The 18,526-nt window shown below is 39.6% G+C and overlaps 1 long non-coding RNA gene across 1 annotated transcript; it reads right to left on the reverse strand.

Moving 5' to 3' along the window:
- Positions 1-7,650: 7,650 nt before the first annotated feature.
- On the reverse strand, positions 7,651-9,103 carry LOC147885039 (uncharacterized). Its single transcript, XR_015543521.1, has 4 exons — positions 8,852-9,103; positions 8,538-8,745; positions 8,068-8,288; positions 7,651-7,969 (listed from the first exon to the last, which is right to left on the reverse strand). It is a non-coding gene; the product is annotated as an uncharacterized LOC147885039 (long non-coding RNA).
- Positions 9,104-18,526: the final 9,423 nt, after the last annotated feature.

Here is an 18,526-nt window from a genome sequence, read left to right on the forward strand (position 1 = left end):
AATAGTGGAAAATAGAATTTTGAGTCGACTCCTTCATAACCCATTCAAGCACAAGGAGGCTCCTCATCTCAGCACATGGGTTGGCTATTGGGCAACGCCACTCCATACAGTAGAAAAGGTCTCTACAATGGGTCTTCAGACACCCTCTACAACGAGCCCTCTACAATAGGCCTTCAGATGCCCTCTACAACGGGCCTCCTCCAACCAGCATCAACTATAAAGACATAACCCACATATACATAATAGCAGACATCACTCGTATATGCATTTCTAAACATTTCAATGTAGCATGAAGTAGAAAGGGTAGCACTAGAGAAAAGAACACACAAAAAATCATTTTGGAAAATGTGTATCTGACACTGAGTCAGTAAATATCATACACGCCACAAGTGTATATGTCCCCACTCTACATACCCTTTATCTAGTATGTTTTACAAATTACCCCACAATGTAGGATATCACAACCTCTCTTCCTCATCATCCTACAAGGTGAATTGATGGACAATCATCTTGGACATCTGCATTTGAAATCTCTCTTGGGCCATACCTTGCAACCACAAGTTTTTTGGGATCTCACTGACCATTTCTATAATTGTATTATGCAACTCTGGTGTTGGATCTACATGATCTACATTAGGAAGGAATACAACTCACCTCTATTAAGGATTCTAATTTTTTAAAAGACATAGATTCAAGACTTTCAAAGGGCCTAAAAGCCAACCATTGCCAATAGCTTTTCTAAAATTTGTCTTTACAAGGTTTCTATTTTGAGAAAAATACATGTACCTACAAAGTATCTACAAGACTATGGTATTGAGATAAATACACATATCTACAAAGTATCTACAAGACTACCGAGTGCAAGCACTAATAGGGATTTTTTATTGAGATAAATACACATATCTACAAAGTATCTACAAGACTGCTATACTGAGCGAAAGCACTAAAGGGGATAGTTACTTTTATTGACTATATATTCATTTATATAGGTATAATGTTTACATTTGGTCATTTTCATTTCTCTTGCTTACTTGCTTACATATACAATCTATTTGCTTATGTTCTTAGTTCTAAAATTGTTTTATATTTGTTTTCTTGTTGATAATGTTATATAAATTTACCGTTATATATGCTTATTTGTAACTATGTCTATATCTTTTACTTTGCTTATGCTTGGTTCATTTCACAATTTCTTGTTTTTATACGACCCATTTAAATATTTATTGCTAGTAACACCTTGTTATTGCTTTATTATACACATATATATAGTTGTCTTATGTCTCATCTTTAATATATGCTCTTAATTATCGTTAAGTTCTTTTCTTTATGTATTTTTCAAAGTCTTTTTTCTTTATGATAGGCTTATATATATATATATATATATATATAAACTAGTTAATCCTTTCTACCTCTTGTTTATCTAGATTTATTTACATCTACTTTAGATCTTTTTAGGTGAAGTTCACAGCTAGTTGAAAAATTCCTAAGTTCTGAAGTATAGGCCAACTACAAAGCTCCTGCTTGTCTCAAAGTAGTTATTTGTATGATTTATGGATAACTGTTTCTCATTTTCTTTTTAATTTAATGGAATTAAAAAAAAAAGGCTCACACTTTCTTCAATTTTATCAATTTGCCAATATGATTGTGGAATACCCCCCATGGTGAAAACATGTTTTAATTGTTAAGTGAATTACCTCCCAAATTGGCACTTTACCCCACATTTTAATTATTGAGTGGATTAAATTGTCTAAATTATTCATTTCTTGGCTTAAGTGCTTTGCGTGTTCCCTTAGGAATTCTTTATTATTTTTCCTTTGTGCAAGTTTTATTCAACCTTTTATTTTTCAAATTGTTTTGAACTTTAATTTCCATTCTTGGGTGTGGATTACCCCCCTTCATCATAATCATCATCATCATCCATTAAAAATAAAAGAGACATTTTGCTTTTCCAAAATGGGTGGACTACCCCCCTTGTCTTTTTTCAATAAAGAGGTGGACCATCCCTTGGTTCCCTTTAATTTGGTAATATTGGTTCCCTTACTGTCTCACACGCTTTGGTGGCAGGGTAATGATTGATTTGTGACACTGATTGTACATATAACATGGTATATGCAAAAAATTGATATTTGTGAATCTAGATGGATGTCTTTGTTCCTAGGTGAAGCAATAACATGCCAAGGAATACAGGCATTACCTGTCTACCCAATTGAAACTATGATGTTCTAACACCTAGTTTTTCTTGGATGGTGGCAGGTAAGTGAACCCTAACCTCGGAGCCTGGACTACTGGATGGATTCTACACTTTTGTAAACCTACCTTTTTTGGCTATAATATGTTCAAACTAAAATTATATTGCATTTCTTTTAATCTAAATTTGAATTATTTTTAAATTATAATTGTTTAGTTTAAATCCAATTTATGATTGAATCGATTGTATGGTTCAATTTTTGAGGGGATAATGAATTCTAAACACACACACTACTCTCCTTACTAGCCTTGGTCGGGCTAGTACCATACGATTGTTTTAGTTTAGTAATGGCTTATCTTTGCTTTTGGCATTAGGGGAGAAATGGGGTCTAGTCAAAAGGGCCTCATAAGGAATGGATTAAGAAATAGTTTAAGTTAATTAGAATTGAGCCCACTATGGTAACCCACGAACTAACTACCCCCTAGTATTAACTAAACTGACATGGGAACCTTTATTTTGAATTTAGGAAACCTTAGCCTTTGGATGGAGGTGGATGGTGGATGGATCAAAGGCTCAAAATGGTAGGCGGCTGAAGGGAGGCACCTTTGGTGGGCTCCAAACTGGAAAATTTTGACTTTAGGGGGGGTATTTAAGAGGGAGAAGGCGCCTTTAGTTGTGGACCATTGGATCTTGGCTAGATCTATGGTGGAGATGGATTAGACAATGAGGGGTGTAGATTGAGTCACATTTTGGAGGGTGGAGATGCATTTGCTTGAACGGATGGCTAGGATTGAAGCGCCTTTTTGGTGTATCTCTACCCTTGGATCTCCTCCAAATCAAATGGATGGCTCGGATTTAGGCACCTTTTTGGTGTATCTCCTCCCTTGGATCTCTTTCAAATCAATGAATTGAGGCGCCTTTTACTTTAATGTCCTCCCTTAGATCTCCTACAAATCAATGGCTAATATTGTGGCTAGACTTCCTTATTTAATCTCCTCCATTGAATCTATTGCTTGATCAAGGGCTTATATTTGATCCCTCTAATCCTTTGATGGTATCTCTTAGATCTACCCCTTGATCTAATGGCTAGGAGTGCTCTATGTAAAACTTGAATGTATACCTTGGATTAGAGAGTAGATCAAGGGCTAGGAGTAAAGACCATGTGGATCCAAACTCTAGGTTACAGGTCTCCCCACCCTTAAATTATTATGTCAACCTCAACATGGCATTGCCCCACAAAAAGGAGCACTCCATTGGCACACCTCAAATCCCACACTAACCCCTTGAAATTAGGAAACACTAATTGGGGGACCTTTGGAGACCCCAATTCTCCCCTAATGGTATCATGTAGTTTCTCTTGTCCTTTTATACAGGGTCGGAATCATCTCCTTACCAAGAGGTATTCAGTTGATTCTCCTGTCCCCTTATTTAGGGTCGGAGTTGTCTCCTTACTAAAAGGTATCTGGATAACTCTCCTATGTAATAATATAATTCTTAATGATTGGTTAATGGTGATTTTTCTTCCTTGATTTACTAACTATTGAATCTGATGCACAGAGCTTAGATGAAAGTACACTTCGAATACCCTTTTTTTTCAATCCCACTTATGACACTTTGTTATCTCCTACAAAAACACTTCTATTATACTAGGAAATGTCTTGTAATTTCTCTTGTATCAATTTCTTTGGTGGGGAGTAAGTCCACATGGTGGACTTACTCTCCACCATGTGGTCTTACCCTCTGGGTTGGGGGTGGGCCACACACACACATTTTTCTCAATAAAATTTCTCTCTCTCTCTCTCTCTCTCTCACACACACACACACACACACATGCACACACTTTCTAAAAGTTAACTAAATATTTGTATTTATATGATTGACCTAGATAGGATTTTCTATTACCTCTACAATTATCTAGAGATTTACTAGATCCTTGGATAAATTGTGCACATTTTACCTTGATCTTGGGTCCCATCATTTGTCAGCAACAAGGGGTATATTATGGGATATGGAGATACAATTTCTAAAGCATGGGAAGAACCAAGCACTATAGATTATTTGTTTGATATATGCTACTAAGATTATAGGAAGAACCAAGCACTATAGATTATTTGCTTAATATATGCTACAAAGCTTACAAGACCTTAGGCTTAGTACCTAGTCACCCACATTTCTTCTAATGTGTGTGTGTATGAAGGCCTTTTTTAACAATTTATTGTGAGCTTAACTTTTTGACAATATTTATAACAAGGACACACACACACACACACACACACACACACACACCCTAACCCCCCTCCCTATACTCACTTATGATTCACACATTCCCTATCCCCCCTCGAGGTCAAGGTCCACTTTATACCTATCCCTATTATTTTTCATTTTAATAATTCCCTAGCTAATAATTTCTCATTTTCTAGCCCAGTTTTTCAATCCCTAAGAAACCTTTTTAATACTTTCTTTTAAAACTATTTTTGCCTTTTTACAACTCCTTTTATTTTTAACTAAAACCTCCTTTTAAAATCCCTCTTAATGATTTTAATAAAAAACCCCTCTAAAAGAAACTACCCCTACATTAAGCTCCCATTCACATAACCAACCCCTTACCTTCCCTAACCCCCTATTCTTGCTAACCAACTATCCATGTAATCACTACCTATATTAGTAATAGACCCTTAATTTTTTGCTACCCACCACTACCCAACCTCTAAGCACCACTACCCACTCCCTTCATTCACGACCTTTCTCTACTCGCTCTTCTTGATAGAGCGTTATGCTCTTTATCTAATGCCTTCCTATCACTCCCTATTTATGTGCCCTTATTTATGTTCTCACCTTATGTTCTCACCACCCTCCTTTGTGAAGTTGTGCACCCTTCATCGTTATCCTCCTTTGTGGCTTCTCGTTGGTTTTGGCTCGAGTTGGTGTTCGAGCTCCTCTCTTGTCCCCACCCTTCTCCTCACAGTCGTCGCTTACCTCTTGACTCTTACTCGTCTTCTGCCTCCCTTGTCTACCTGCTACTCCACCTCTTCTTTGTCCTGGCAAGCTCTTCTTGATTTGCTTGTCTTTGTGAGTCTATTGTGATCGTGACTTATTTGGTGCACAAGCTCGAGGGTTGTTTCTTCCTGCACTTCCATTTTACGTTCGAGTTTTCTTTTCTTTTCTACTGTCCCAGGCCTCCTGCAAACTCTTCTCTACTCATAGTTTTCCTCGTGCATGACACTTTGTCGTTGATTCATGCATGGCACTTCTTTTACGTTGTGATTATTCTAGTTATTGGCTAGTACCCTTGCTTCTATGTTTCTGCTTCAGCGCTGATTCATGTAGCTTAAATCATGGTCCGTGGATCAAGTGCGACTCACTTTGCCTCAATCTTCACCTGCTCTTATAGCCTAGCACCTTTACATTGCGCATCTTGCTGGCTCTTGTAGCCTAGTCCAACCACGGAGCTTTGCTTATTTATTAAGTGGTTGTCTCGAAGCTTTGGCTCTCTATTCTCACTGATCTAGTTGTTGTTTGCTTAGTTGCCTGATTTATGGTCATTTTTCTACCTTATTTCGTAGCTCTATTCCCCTCTCAGGTTCTTTGCTTCTTGGTCGTCATGGATCTGGCTTCTGATCACCTCCATCATGACCTTGACAAAGCTCTTGCTTGGCTTGTTTGCCTAGTAGTTCTGCACACAAACACACGCTTCTTCCTTACCTCGGTTCTACGTGATATTTTTTTGTTTTTATGCACAGCACACACTCACAAGGTTAGCTCTAGTGTGTAGACTTAGTTGTTGCTTACTTTTGGAGCTTTTACCGGTTTGTATCGTGGCCTTCGTGGAAGCTTACAAGTTTATATATATATATATAGTTTTATATAGATTAGGCTTGTCCCCCTTTGTTTTTTGTTTTTCTCTAGATATATAATTAGATAGTTACTTTTGTTGACTATATATTCATTTATACAAGTATAATGTTTACATTTGGTCATTTTCATTTCTCTTACTTGCTTGCTTACACATACAATCTGTTTGCTTATGTTCTTAGTTCTAAAATTATTTTATATTTGTTTTCTTGTTGATAATGTTATACAAATTTACCGTTATCTATGCTTATTTGTAACTATGTCTATATCTTTTACTTTGCTTATGCTTGGTTCATTTCACAATTTCCTGTTTTTATACGACCAATTTTTAATATTTATTGCTAGTAGCACCTCTTATCGCTTTATTATACACATATATATAGTTATCTTACGTCTCATCTTTAATATATGCTCTTAATTATTGTTAAGTTCTTTTCTTTATGTATTTTTCAGAGTCTTTTTTCTTTACGATAGGATTTTATATATAAATTAGTTAATCCTTTTTACCTCTTGTTTATCTAGATTTATTTACATCTACTTTAGATCTTTTTAGGTGAAGTTCATAGCTGGTTTAAAACTTCCTAAGTTCTGAAGTATAGGCCAACCGATCCCCTCTTTATACACCAACCACCTTTATATGTTTTATTCAATTCCCCTTTTTTTTAAAATATATTTTTAAATACTTTTGCTTTAATTATGGACTTTATCTTTAACTAATGTAGGCATATTTTTTCCCCTATCTCTGTTACACTTGCTATAGTAGATCATTAGACCCCCTTTCACTCGCATTTATTACCCATGCCCTTATTGTTTTACACTAAACTACTCCCCACATACTTAGACCTACTAAATATACATACCCACATACACGAATGCATCACAAACACTCGTATTTTCTTTCACATTTCTTAAATTCTCGTAAACCAATACTCAAACGTAACCTATACGTAAACCTAACCTATAGTAATGGAACCACCACGACCCACGACCACGAGGTCTTGTAACACATCCTTACTCTATATAATCGTATGCTCACACTTCTTGCTCTACCTTCATTTCCTGCTCTAACTTCACGATTGTAGCAAGCCTACACTCCCTCTAGCTTTGTACGTGGATCCATATCCATGAAATGGCTTTAGCAAACACACAGGTCCTATCCACTTCCCCTTCTCTACAATAACGACACCTTCCTCCAAACTTTTTGCTTCGCAGCACTAGTTTGCACGATTGCATTCTCAGTGGACTCTTCATGTTCGAGTCTCTATGGTTTGCTTAGCTCTTGTGCTACCATTTCGACTGTTGCTTTGGCTCTACTATCTACCCGATAAAAAAGGATGCGCTCTTTTTCCCTTCGTTGGTCTCGGCTATGGACAGCTTCCCTTGGCCCTCTGCAAACATTCCCTTGGCTATGGACAGCTATGGATAGCTTTCCTTCCTTGGGTGTAGTAGTGTATATATGTGATGTTTACTCATGCCTTTGTTTTTGCTGGCTAGTCATAGCCCTCTAGCGCTAGTGATCGGTTGACTGTGTTAGTCCCTTATGCATATCCCCTACATGTTAGGCAATTCTATGCAAGCTTTCCCAAAGACATCCAAGACATTATCTGACTCAATTGTAAAGGTGGCCAACAACCACCTGAAACATAAATCTTGGTTACAAGTTGAAAAAAAGAAACACTGCTCAGAAATGTATTGTGACCCATGACAAAATGAGCACCTGAAGAATGCAGTGGATCTCTCTGCCCCTCCCCTAACAAGAGCTCCATCAACAATGGTGCGCTCAAAACCATAATGCATTGCCAAACTCTCATAGAGGAAACTGCGTGTGGTTGGAAACATACGAGGGTCGACCTTCTCCCCTGCCTCCCTATCATAAGCTGGCACTCATATGATCGCACGGTAAAACAATCCCACTGTGAGGTCAATAACCTAGAGAAAGTCAAAATAGAGTATTGTTAGTGAAAATAAAAGAAATTACTACCCGTCTCTAACAAAGAACATTAGAACAAGGTTAGGAATGAACATACCTCCTCCCCAATGTCAGGATGCATGTACCCCCCATCACACATAAGAGTCCATGTGCGGTGTAGTCCTAGGCCCATATTGCGTGCAAATGTAGAGACCTTGCCAAAGTGCTAGGCAAGTCCCAAAGTCACTAAAAAATCCTCATTTGCAAGAATTTTTTGGGCAAGTTCCATAGTGCCTTTCACTAGCTTAGTAGAAAACATATTCCACAATGGTATGCTCCCTACAACAACAGGTGTAGTGTTTTAAATTATTGGTACTACAATAAAAGTACAATACTTGAACATTTTTTTGTGTAGAATAGTCTCAATGCAAAATAAAATGAAGAGCTTAAAAAATGGCATATGATTAAGTAAATTGTACTATGTATGCATAGGAAAAAAACAAAAGAAACTAAAGCAAAAATATACGGGAATATCTTCTTTGTGAAAACCTTTGACAAACAAGGAAGTGGGGAAGTCTGACAATGCACCTTCCAAACCAATAATGCAATTAACAAACATGGTGTATGATACCATGGAGCCACTCCATGATGTTGCCTTGTTGTCTCTAACTCATACTCTATCTCTGCCCATCGCCGTTGTTGTCGTTCCAAAATGCTCTCCTTGTTGGCAATACCAACATTTTGGAACATGAATATCTCATGTCCAAGATTAGGCTTTGCATGGGCCCTTGTCACACTGAAAAACATAGTTATTTTGAAATGAAAGCACATCCAATCTAATGAAAAAAATACATAAATTTTGAATATATGCATGGTAATAAATGTGGTGAATGTGCACTTACACATTGGAAGTATCTAATGCTAGGAGAAGCTCGCCCTCTTTCCTCTTTTCCACTTCAATAAATTGACAACTAACACGAATATGGTGTGTAATATCATCATTGCAAACTTCATTAAAAAACCACAATTTTTTTTGTCCAAGATATGTGCACACAACATAAAAGAAAAATAATAGGTATACAATAATCTGAATCACTTACCATCTTTAATACACTTCATCCAAGTCTTCAATCGGTGATTGCCATCCCAAACAAGAAACTCATCAGAGGAAACTAGTCTAATGACCTCATGGGAAACAAGTCTACACAAAGGGACCATGGGTGGCGGAGCCCCTCCTTTAAAAAAAAGTGGCTAACACATCTGACATTATGCCCAAAGGAACCTGGACACCAAGATGAGAAGCATGCTTATCTTTATTTTTTTTTTATGTTCTCCATCTTCATTTACTATGCCACCCTCTTCCTCTCCCCCCGTAAGCTCAGTCGTTGTGTTACCTACATCACTTGTCGTCCTATGAGTCATGTCATTAATAGCATCCTCAATGCTATCCTCCATTGCCTCATCATCTATCAAAATGCACCTCTTATGTGGTCTACCACTCTTTTTTGCAGGAGATTTTGAAAAGGTCCTTAATGAAGGCTTTTCATCAACATTTTGTGCTTGACCACAAGACCTAGATCTGAGTAGCATTCCACCTACTCTTTTGAAAAAACTAACTCTTATAAGCTTATGAAGAGAATAAAAATTGAAAAGAAAAAATCCAAATAAATCCAACTTGTCCTTCCAACTTCATTTTGTCCTCTTTTTTCACCTCTATGCCTCCCATCCATTCCAATGTAACCTTTAAATTAAATAAAAATCAAACAGTCAAATATGTTGCGGACATGCATCTTACCATGGAAGGAAATAAAATTTAAACTTGAAACATCCAACCAACTCAATGTGATCCTAGGCTTTACAAATTTGAAATTGAAACATTCAAATAAATCCAACCTGTTCGTCCATTTTTGCTTTGCCTTTTCCTTCCACCTCTGTGCCTTCCTGCCATTCCGATGTTACCTCTAAATCATTAGAAAAAAATGTTTAGAGACATAATCACATACTAGATACCATGTTGTATCTCTTTGCTATTAAAATTTCTTTCTTCCTCCTTGTCTAATATGAATTTGTGATGGAATACTTACAAAATGCACTATGAGAGTACCCTAATTACCAACCCAAATTAGTCTTTGTGGTAATGATGATCTATAGCTTAATTTATGTCAATTGACAACAAAGAAAGATTTAACTTTAATTAAAAACAAAGAAATATTTAACTTCAGTAGAAAGCTACTGCCTTTTTCTCAACATAAACAACACTTTTAATTTCTCTAGTACAAGGAAGGGAATCTTTCTCCTCAACCTGATTTTCAAAGAGATCAAACAAACTATCAAGCACTCAAGGCTAGTAAAATCGAGGTTTAGAGTATGAAGTAGGGGCCATTTGGGGGGCATGAAAGAGGCCTACAAGAACAAGCAAGTCACGACAAGCAGGGAATCGAGGTCAAGGGAAGTGATAAAACATGTCTTGTAGGCAAGAAATTTGATAAGGAAGAGTTATTAAAACACATCCATTGAGAGATGTAGAAGAGTGAAACTAGAGGAGAGAGGGGCAGTCCTGCCATGAATCTTGCAAAGTCATAGATCTTCACAACGTCTTGGTCAAGCATGAATTTACTCCCTTTGACAACTAAGCAATGGTGTGATGAAGAATTGAGAACTTGTTTGTGCACAGATGCCCAGGGAGCTGGATACTCTTATGATATACTAATGGCATACCTTCAATCATATCAGCCAATAGAGACATAAGAATGACAACAATCCCACATCAAGACCAAAGCTGTATGAGACCAAGCAATCCTTACATATGTCAAAGTTTTGCAAAAGAATTGCAATAAAATAAAAGTATTCAACAAAAGTGCATGCTAACGTCAACATCATCATTCAAAGACATCAAGTGCTTGACACCATGTAGAAATGTCAATCTTTTGAGAGCCAATCTAAAGACCAAGCAATGTTCACCTTCACGACGAGGGGCCTCTTGATCATTAAGACTAGAAGACATAACTTTAATATCGACTAATCAATGTCTGAGTGTTTCTAACACAAGGCTGCTGGTTTTTGTGTTTTCAATGGTTTGGCTTGTCAAAAAGCTACCAAAACTAGGCGTGGGAGAGAAATTGCCTTTTTTAGACCTCCTAGAGCATTTGCGCACCCTCAGACGATCGGGGAGCTACATGAAAGGTCATTGAAAACGGAGATATTCCATTTGAAAATTTTTATCTCATGGAAAATGCCCTTATTTACCCCCTTAGAGAATTTGCGTGGGTGTAGATAGTTGGGAAGCTAGATGAACTTATCATTGCCTATTTTTTCTTCTTGGAAGAAACCTTAGAAAGGTTATTAGCTCCCTCCCATACAAAATAAAAGAGCATGAACCATGGGCTGCTTGGGCATCTACGCACACTCAGACGGATTGTTGGACTGATTTTCTTATATCTTTGGTCCATGAACAACTTCACTAGCAGCAGTAGCTATGAGTGGAGGACAGGGGGAGAACAAGAGGTGAGGCTGCTTGGGTGTCTGCACGCATGCAGATGGATTGATGGCTGGTATCTTTGGTCCACGAACAGCTTCACCAGCAACAGCTATGGGTGGAGGAGAGGGGGCGAATAAGAGGAGAGGCTGTAAGAAGCAAGGCGGGGCACGACAGGAGAAGAAGGAAGAAAGGGGGGTGTGAAGTAGAAGGTGTTGCTACTGCTACTTGTAACGTTGATGCTTACGGTCAGCAGATTGAGGGATCAAAAGCATGACTCAAATTTGAACATCGTCTATCACCAACCAGTTTCGGCTTTCCCAACGAATTCCTCCAAAGGAAAGCATTCATGAAGATGGTAAAGCGGTTGATGAGATTGGTTGTTAAGGTACCGATTCATAATAGTGGCAGCAGTGCCCCTTTCGCCCATCGCGGGGAATTGCATCGTTTGCCCAGCATAGTGCAGATTCTTGCACTCTCTGAAGGCTCTCAACCATGAGCGGATGCCGATGGGAAGCTCTGTACATTGTGGACATGCAGGGTAGGAGCGGCTACGTCGACCTCTTGTGTTGCTCGAGCGTTTGAGGAATAGAGTAGAGGGTGATGACAACTCTGCCCTTAGTGCTTCGATGATTTTGGTAGCCAGGCGCTCAAAACATCTTCTTGGAAGCGATTGCTATGGTACAAGGCTACGTTGCTACAGTTTGCCCTTGCTCATTTACTAGTGCTAGCCTGTAGGTGGTACTCATGTTAAGAGACTAGTTAACCTATGCAGCCATGCTGCCATTCTCTATTGGATGCAGCTGCATGCCACGGTGCCGTAAATAGTACTACAGTTCCTTGAAGCGATGCATGGAAGGGCCTCAGAGCCAGCAGCAATCACATCACGGATAGGTAGCAACGGACGTTTATCTGCGAGTCATAGGAATTAATTGCGCAGAAAAAAAGCTGTTGTGGAGCAAGTTCGTAAGTAAAGGGGAGCGTGTAGGTCGAAGGAGATAGATAGGGAGTGGGCTGATAGATAAGCCGTGAGAGGTAAAGAGGTCTTGTAGGTAAAGGGTGAATAGATAAGTGGTTAGAGGTAAAGAGTTCATGTAACAGGTAGAGAGGTAGAGAGCGTAGAGAGGGTAGAGCATAGAGAGGTAGAGAGCATAGAGAGGGTAGAGCGTGGAGAGGTTAGAGTGTAGAGAGAAAGAGACGTGTAGAGAGGTAGAGAGCATAGAACTTAGGTAGAGAGGTACATAGTGAGAGCGAGGTAGAAAGCGTAGAGGGTAGAATGTAGGTAGAGAGGTAGAGCAAGAGAGGAAGAGAGCATAGAGCATAGAGAACGTAGAAAATAGGTAGGGATAGAACGTTTTTTTTTAAATAAATAAATAAATATTACTAGACGCGGGGGAGGGGGGAGTGCCCAATAAAACTCCCTTACAAAAGATGGCCAACCAAGAAGGGCAGTGCCCTAGGCCTATGCCATGATGGCAAATCACACCCAACTAACTATGTGAGAATGCGTTTCAGTGCCGCCAAACATTGGTCTTGTAAGGATTGCGTGGACTCAAGGACCTTAGAGGTGTCCACTAAAGATGTCTTAATACCAGCCAATATGAGACCCTCAGCAAATGATGACTTTCCAATATTTCGGAAGGCTAACTGGTTCCTTACCAGCCAGATAGAGTAGCAAACCACACCCCTAATATATGGCCAACAGGCCTTTAGGGTTGAGGGTAGCCCATGTGAGTCACCAAGCATCATTAATTTCTAGTTGCTTGAACTTGGTCATCAACCTCGATTTTCTGACAATGGCCTCTATCTTAAACCAAATATTCCTAGGGCCTTTAGGGTTGAGGGTAGCCCATGTGAGTCACCAAGCATCATTAATTTCTAGTTGCTTGAACTTGGTCATCAACCTCGATTTTCTGACAATGGCCTCTATCTTAAACCAAATATTCCTAGACACCGGGCATCTCCACATTAGATGTTGAGCAGACTCGAAGGCAGTTCCACACAGTGGGTGTTGGGGTAAAGGCCAATGGCCCAGTCTATACCCCTTTGTACCATACATACATAATAAGAGCTTACCTTGATCTGGGTGAGTTAGCACCCACAATTTTGGTGTTCTCCCTTTCTTTGTTGCTCTCCGATAAGACCTCCTCTCCATCAACTGGTATTAGAGCTTGGTTAAGGGAAGCCAATAAGGAGACTGTAGCATTGCAGTGTTGCTGTGCCAAGAGCCCGAACTTGTTGCGTGGAGTCTCCTACTGCCCCTGGGAGCTGTATTTTGACATATACTAGATTGTTTTTACTGTTTCAGCCATATATATCAGGTTGCCTCACTTGTTCCAGCAATCTATTGCCTTGTTTGAGCAGGGGAGAAGGAATATTATCCATCTACGGTCAAAAACAACCTGCTAACCACTGGAAGTTGCTTTTTTGGGGCCCGAAGGCAAAAACGCCTTTTGTTTGTGGCGGACTCCAGTTGATCAAAGGCGGCTGGTACATTCAAATTTCAGTTGGGTTTATGCCTTCAAGTTTATGCATATCAAGCCAAAGGTTGGCTGAAAGTGATTACTTACAATTGATGTATTTTGAGCCTTTGTTTAGCTAAGAAAGTGAGCATAAGTGAGTAGTGTTTTTCTGAAGCTGTCTTATATCCCAGGAAGGGATTATTTTTTTGTGAGTGCAATACTCTTCCCACTAAGAAAATTTTTCGAACAACAATTTTCAAAATTGTTGGGCTATTGCATTGGAGTTTATGCCTCAACTCCTTCAAGAAAAGTTGGTGATTGACAGTTTGCAGTCTTGTGACAACAGTAAAAAGTGAGCAGGTGGCTGTTTTCAGAAGTGAATATCAGAGAATCCATGAGGAATTGTCTTATGAGTTGAACTAATAAGTTTTAGTTTTTTGGACAATCTACAATCTTGGTTTTGAAAGCGTTTCAATTCGAGATTTAGAGAAAAAGTTATGATGTCCGGTATGCCCATGATTTACAGTTTTGACAGTTTATGACAACAACTAGAAAAAGTGAGCAGGAGACTGCTTTTAGCAGTGAATATCAAAAAATCCAAAATGAATTTGGACTTGCAATAAACTAGAAGTTTGTAGATCTATTGGTTGTCTACAACTTTGGTGTTTACAGCAAAGGCAACCAAGTTACGGTTGGAATGATATTGACAGTTTAAAACAAGCCAAAACTATTGCAGACTACTATTACAGCAGTAAAAGTTTGTAGGTGGTGGTTTCCAACAGCAAATATAAGGAAATTTGTAAGGATTTTGGACCTGCTATAAACTGAGAAGTTGTAGAGTTTCCTACAAGCTACATTTCTTATGTTTATACTTTTTGCATCAGAGGTACTATGCAAAAGCTATTGGCTGGTTTTAGGATAACCTGAGGTCACTTACAGCAAAACATGTATTTGTGGCAGTGACAGTGTGGTGGTTGTCATTGCTTCACAAAAAAAGGTGGCTGTCATTGCAGTTGATATTTTTTGGGCTTGAGTTTGGTACATTGGTATAGTGTATCCTGGTTGTTCTGTCATCCATTGTGATGGCTTCGGCATCAGAGAATGCATTGTTTAACATTGAGAAGTTGGATGGCATAAACTTCTCCTATTGAAAGGAGCAAATCTATAATGTTCTGGTGCAGAAGAAGCAAGTAAAGCCTATAAAACGCAAAGGCATAAAGCTAGAGAATTGGAAAGATGATGAAGAGTGTAAGGAATTGGATGAGCTTGCACGCTCCACGATCATGCTCACACTTTCAACGGTGTATTTCAATGTGAAAGATACTGCAGGTGGTGCCTATGGTGTGTGGACAAAGTTGCATGATCTTTATGAGAAGCAAAGTACCGCCTGTCAAGTATATTGGCTGAAGAAACTCATAGATCTTCGCATGGAAGAAGAGACTTCAATGTCTAGCCATTTAAATGAGTTTAACACAATTTTCAGTCAACTTTCAACTCAGAAAATTACCTTTGATGACTCAGTTAAGGCAATGTTCTTATTGGTCACCCTTCTTGAAAGTTGGAACACTTTTAGAACTGCTATAAGCAATTCAACCCGTGCAGGAGGCCTGACAAGCAGTGATGTTGAGAGTAGCCTTCTGTCACCACAATGTAAATATCCTAAGTCAAAGTACAGTTGACCATTTATTTGATCATAATTAAAGAGTTTTATATGTGTTAATTACGGTCAAAGAGTTATTTTAATGGTCAAAGGATTGACTACGGTCAAAGATACTTGACTCTAGTCAAGTAAACCTGACTACGGTCAGAGAGTGTTGACTTCGGTCAACAAGACTTGGCATGCGCCAAGAGGGGTTAACCCCGGTTAACCAAGATGTGCCAACCTCGGTTGGAGAGACTTGGCTATAATTAAGGCGCCTTGACCTTGGGTCGAAGCTCTTTAATTATAATCAAGAGTGTTGACTCCGGTCAATCAGAGAAAATATATATATATTTATTTTGATGTGCACATGTGTTCAGTGGGGACGCCCACCGTGACTAGGATTAGTCCACAGTGTGTTATTTGCATGCAAAGTGCTAACAATTAATGGGTACCATGGTGGTGCGCTTTTAATTAATTGTTGCAGGTACTAGGAAGGATTATTTTTCCTAAGCGAAATGGGAGCCTGACAAGCATCTAGGAGGCGGTTCGTGTGACCGAGAGCTTTGAAGACTCCAGAATGGCCCTTAGAGGCTTGTAATAGGTTTTAGTCTAGATTTTAGACAAGTGGCATGTTGCCAATTTGAAAGGGGGCTTGAAGCTCTTGTAAAAGAAGAATTCTTTTCACGTTGGGAGAGGAGAGACTTACGAGACAGCTTGAAGCTGAACTTCTGTAATAGATTTTCTGAAATGAATAAAGACCTTCGGGGGGGTCCAGCCCGACAATTTGTCCTGGGCCCTAGTGTATGTTCAGAGAGAGGGAGTGAGGGAGAGCCTTTGGAGCATGTAATTCCGTCGTACACGTGAAGCTATTGCTGTTTTTCCACTCTCAGTGCTGTTTCGTCAATTACGGCTGTACCTTCTCACTGAGGAGGTAAATAGTTCAAGTGCTCTCAATGTACTGAGTCTATCAAGACAACACTACATCTTATCAATAGATCGCTTAGCACAGCACTAGATGGGAAAGAGCCAGAAGAGGTTTGAGGTGATTGAGGACAAGCGCATCCAGCTTGTCAAGGGTCACACAGATGAGAACCCTGCAAATCTTCTTACAAAGAGTCTTCCCTCAGAGCGATTTGCACATTGCAGAGTATTGATGTGTGTCGAATGACATTAGGATGCCCATCTTCTCCCTTAAAGACGCATTGGCCTTAAAGTGGGAGGTTGTTGGGGTAAAGGCTAATAGCCCAGTCTATAGCCCTTTGTACCATACATACATAATAAGAGCTTACCTTGATCTGGGTGAGTTAGCACCCACAATTTCGGTGTTCTCTCTTTCTTTGTTGCTCTCCGATAAGACCTCCTCTCCATCAGTGGGCATCTAGGATTTACAGGAATCCTTTTCGCTAATTTTACTCTGACAGACAACCACAGGTGGATCAACTTCCATGAGATAAATCTATATTTACCACAGCGACTACCACACCAAATGTCTTTAAATCTGGTTCTCCACCATCTTGCTGTTCTGTGCAGACCCCATTTGCTATTTAAAGCATCTTCCACCAACTGACCATTTATACAAGATCCTTGCCGTAACTTTCGTTAACTGAACCTTTCCCACATACCAATGCAAGCCACGTCTATCCAAAGCTGGAATACAGTTGGAAGGCCAACTCTCAGGGATTGTTTTGAGGATTTGATACATGAATGTCGTCTCTTGAACTGTCAAGTGAAAGTTGCAGCTTATATCAACCAATGGGTACCAATCTCCCTTCCTGGGATTCCAAATCTATAACCAACAGTGCAAACCTTTCCTAAAAATACTTCTAGCAAGAGGCAAATTTAGACATGCTACTGGCTGGTTATTGAGCATCATAGCCTTACTCCACCATATGGACTCATAGAGACTTGCATCCCCCCTCAAGCCTCCGGAACTTTTCCAACTGCATTTCCCTATAATCATCTTCCAGGCTGATACTAATCCCCCATTCAAGTCAGAACCATTTATTTTCGAAGGAAAATCAGAGAAAAGACGATCGTACCAAATAAGACCTTTCCAAACCCCCACTTTTCGATTGTAACCATTCTCAAGGAACCACCTGGTCATCTCAATCCAAGGATCCATGTCTTTAAACATACGGGGGAGCCACTTTCCTATCAGAGAGACATTCTTCAACGCCACATCCAGAAACCCTAAAGCTCCTTGGAATTTAGCAGCTTTAAGCGGATTCCAGGGAATATAATGCATCCTGCACTGCCCATTATCCTCAGCCCAGAGAAAGGAGTGGATTACCTTCTCTATTTCTAGCCACTGGATTTGACGAAAATGCCCTACCGATGCTAGGTAGGTGGTAGTTGCTGAAAGAGAATGCTTAATCACTAAAGCCCTTGCATTCCAGCCCAGCGGGAGACCAGCCCAACTTCTTAGTTTCGCTTTGATCCTATCGTTGAACCACTCAACGCGTTGTTTCATCGTCACTCCAATGCCTGGCGGGGCACCTAGATATCTTACCACCTTACCATGAGGAATTATTTGAACTGGTAAGGCATTCATCCACTCAGGGATATCATCTTGCGAAGACCTCATAGCATACGACTTCAGCCAACTGCAAACTGAACCAGAAGCTTTACAGAAAATAGCATTAATATCCTCCAAAACATGAAAGAACGCCTGATCCTCTTTGCAGAGAGCCACCAATTCATCAACAAACATTTGACTGCAGAATTGTCTTCCCGAAGGTAGGACTAAACCTTTCAACCTGCCAGCCTCCTTAGCCATTTTGATACTATTCAGCAGCGGTACATAAGCAAGGGCAAATAAAAGGGGAGCTACAAGGCAGCCTTGTCGAATTGAAGATTGAATGCCCCAACTACCCCACCGTTGATGCAAAGAGCAGCCGAGGCATTACCAAAGAGCATACTAATCATTCTTAGGAATTCTTTCCCAAACCCAAGCCTTTCCATCACACCAAGGATGAATTCCCAATGCACACGGTCATAT

This window comes from Dipteris shenzhenensis, chromosome 26 (assembly GCF_047967505.1).
Source record: "Dipteris shenzhenensis isolate YYH24624 ecotype China chromosome 26, Dip_SZ_1.0, whole genome shotgun sequence".
NCBI lineage: Eukaryota > Viridiplantae > Streptophyta > Polypodiopsida > Gleicheniales > Dipteridaceae > Dipteris > Dipteris shenzhenensis.